Genomic DNA, 3387 nt, shown 5'->3' with positions numbered 1-3387 from the left:
ACAAATTCTTTTGTCGAAAATCCGCTTTATACAACTCTCGAATATTCAGTTTTTTTCAAATTCAAATTCTATCTCAGTATAATTATTGAATAATTATTTGCACAAGTTATTTTTATAACCAATATCAGCCGACTTACCGGTAACTTTCCGCAAACGCGAATTTTGCCGTAGAATAATTGTTTTACGTTAACCATTTATTTGTAATAAATACATAGATAACGCCAACAAATTATCGCCATCATTAAACTTCTTTATCTAATGCACATTTCGAGGTAGAATTATTAGTTCCATTTTAAAACTATTTTTCTAAGTGGATAGATAACGATAAAAAAATAAATAAAAGATAATTACGTGCTGTGAACCGAAGAAGGGGGCTATGGTATGCGACTTTTCCGAAGAGTATAAAAGAGAAACCGCAACGCATATTTTCAAAAATACTACAAACGCGAAAAGTCTTTGCAACTTTCAATATTTTCAATAATGTACGTAAAAAGAAAAGTTCTCGTATCTACTGTCCTGTGCATCATGACTGTTGCAGCACTTTGGGCTGTAGCGGATGCATGGCCTACAAGTAAATATTAAATATCATTCTCAAATTTCAGTCGTGTTTGATATAAGAACCTTTTTTTTATCTGTTTAATAAAAAATTATATCTGTGAAAATTTGAAAGAATAACGGATTATATTTTTAAAGAATTTTTAATAACATCTGGGAATATAACAAAAAATTGTCACATATTTTTCGGCCTATGGTAAATTTCTGTAGAATCGCAGAAACTTTATAGCGAAATTGTGCCATTTTTCCCTTATATTGTGAGAATTGCTAAAGTCAATTAAGACTGGAACAACATATTTGGTACAATTAAAAACAATTCTTCTTCTGAGTAACAACAACCAGTAAGGGAGCGTTCACATATTAGTTAACATTAAAGGGGGGGGGGGGTCGTGTTTCGTTACGGTCTGTTATGCGTGGGGGGAGGTATTTTGACTAGTTACGTAACATTTTTAATTTATGAATTATCTGCACCATAAACTTTGTAAATAAATATTTCTAAATACATAATTTTACTTCATCATAAAATATATTTCTAAATGTTTCTAAACATAATTGATCGAAGGAAAAGTTTTATTGTAAATAATGATTTAATAATGGAAAATAATGACTTTCTTAACATTTCGCTATCACGCTAAAATTGGTCATCCTTCTTACATTTTCAAAAAGATTAGAAAAATTAAATTATGGGCAAAAACTTATTTTGAAGAATTCTAAAAAAATTAGAAGCTTTTAAATAATTACGAATGATATGAGGAAATTATGTTTTTTTCAACAATTCTGGAAATTTTTGAATGGTACAGGTTTTATTTTATGCAAATAATTGTAAGTTTTGAAGATTTTAAAATGTGTTGGGACAAGAATATGGAAGACTTTGAAACAATTTTGTTAATTTTCCAGGATTTCAAGATTTGTTAGTTTAAACTGAATTTTGCAGGCTGTCGAGGGAATTAAAAAAATGTTATTAAGATTCATGAGAAAATTAAAAAAGATTACAATTTTTTTTTAATTTTTTGCAATTTCTTTTAAATTGTAAAATATTTTAAAGCAAAATTTTGTAATTTTGCCATATTAAATATTTTCAGAAGAAATTTTAGTAAATCTTAGTAAGTTTTTACAGGATCTAAAAGTGATTAAAACTTGTAGAGATTTTTTTAGAATTTTGTAAGGTTTCACGAAAATAAAAATCATATTTCGAGGTTCCTAGGAAAAATTACAATAATTTTTTAAAAATAATTTTAAGACTGTTTAAAAATATTTCAAAACATTTAAGTTTTCTAAAATTGTCAAAGAAGATTTTTACAAGTTCTAAGGCAATTTTGTTAATTTTACAGAATTAAAAGAAATGCAGGTAAAACTTGAATAGTTTTTAAAGATTAGAAGGTTTAGAAGGTCCCAAAAGAATAAAAAAAAAGAATTTGCTTAAGATTCTTGTAAAAATTTGTGATTATTTTTTATTTTGAAAACTGAACTTTAAGAGAAAATTAAAAAAAGCTTTTCAAACATTCAAACGAATTTTAAAATTTCGAAAAATAGTATAGAATATTTGAAAGAAATATGTTTCCATTTGGTTAGATGAAAAAATATAAGTAAAAGAATAAATTTAAGAAATATTTAGAAGAATTGAAGAGATTCAAAAAAAATCTTAAACTCTAAAAGACTTTTAGAAATTAAAAATTTTAAAGTTTAAAAAAAAACAACTTTAGAATCTTTAAAATAATTTTGAAGTGTTTCAAGAGAATAAACAAATTGTCTTAAAATTCCTGGTAAAATTTGTAAGATTATAAGGCAATTTTTTTACATTTTGAATGATTTTTCGAAATTTTTAGATAAATTCGAGTCAGCTAAAAATATTTTTAGTTACTTAGGACGCTTTACATATATTAAAAATACTTAAAAACTTAGAAACATATCTGAAAATTTATGAAATATTTGTTGATTTCTTCCAAACTTCTAAAAGTTCTAAACATAATTTAAAAAGACTCGAATTTTCCTAATATTTTTTAAAATCCTACAAAAGAAAAAATTTAGATTCTTTTTTGAGAAATTCTAAGCATTCAAACATTATTTTTAATTTTTTGAAGAATATTATAGAAATTATATTTATATACTCTTAAAAGCAAACTGATAATATATACTTTCTTGTTCTTAATATTTATAATTTAATGTATATTATATTATTATTATATTATTTTGTATTCTTTATGGTATTGAAAAAAATTCTAAATTTGTGAATTTCCATTAGTATTTACATTAAGTAACTTAAATATTTATATGAAAAGAAAAAAGATTGAAAAAGCATTTAGTGTTACATCGAAGTATTATTTATTTCTAGTCAATACAATTTAACTTGAAAAAACCTTTTTTCATTTAGAAAATGCTTATTATGTTTTAATCATAATACAAAAATGTTACACAATATAAAAGTTCTTTGAAATGTACATTTATATGACTATTATTATTATTTACTTCCTACGAATGAGCCGACTTTGAATTTTTATAATTTTTTTCTTTCAACTCCATCTTTTTGTACCACACAAGAAAAATTGTGCAAATATGCAGACAAATTTGTGTGATTCTACGGAAATTCATTTTTACAATAAGTCTAATAATATTCAAAAAGCGTTTATTATTTAAGACATTTATTGCAATTAAAAAACATGCTATAAAATGTGTGTCCACATACAAAATGGCGGTAAAGTAACTTGCAAAAATGATAACAAAATGTGTTTCAAATTGCAGGCCGCTCGCAACAGTGGGAGAAGTAAAAGAAGAAGCACCACACCACTTTAAAAGCTTTCATGGAATAACAGACAGAAAAACTAAAATAAAGAA

At 24.6% G+C, this 3387-nt stretch overlaps 1 long non-coding RNA gene across 1 annotated transcript; it reads left to right on the top strand.

Annotated features, from left to right (window-relative positions):
* Positions 1-385: 385 nt before the first annotated feature.
* LOC117180127 lies at positions 386-3384 on the top strand. The gene is made up of 2 exons (XR_004468008.1): positions 386-571; positions 3295-3384. It is a non-coding gene; the product is annotated as an uncharacterized LOC117180127 (long non-coding RNA).
* Positions 3385-3387: the final 3 nt, after the last annotated feature.

This window comes from Belonocnema kinseyi, chromosome 9, assembly GCF_010883055.1.
Source record: "Belonocnema kinseyi isolate 2016_QV_RU_SX_M_011 chromosome 9, B_treatae_v1, whole genome shotgun sequence".
In the NCBI taxonomy this organism is placed as follows: Eukaryota; Metazoa; Arthropoda; class Insecta; order Hymenoptera; family Cynipidae; genus Belonocnema; species Belonocnema kinseyi.
Note: the sequence above shows the minus strand (reverse complement) of the source record. Positions and strands in the feature narration are given on the sequence as shown.